Consider the following 221-nt stretch of genomic DNA (forward strand, 5'->3'; position numbering starts at 1 on the left):
TATATATATATATATATATATATGTGTGTGTGTGTGTGTGTGTGTGTGTGTGTGTGTGTGTGTGTGTGTGTATGTGTGTACACACTTTAATTTTAGTGGTCAGTCCAACAAACTTGATTATTTGATTTTTTTTTTCTGGAGACCCAGAATTTGTTTTGTTGATAGATGTTATCTTAGGTTTCAGGATTTTTTTGATGTATTTGTTTTTCTCTGGCTCCTAT

Source organism: Gracilinanus agilis, chromosome 1, assembly GCF_016433145.1.
Source record: "Gracilinanus agilis isolate LMUSP501 chromosome 1, AgileGrace, whole genome shotgun sequence".
NCBI lineage: Eukaryota > Metazoa > Chordata > Mammalia > Didelphimorphia > Didelphidae > Gracilinanus > Gracilinanus agilis.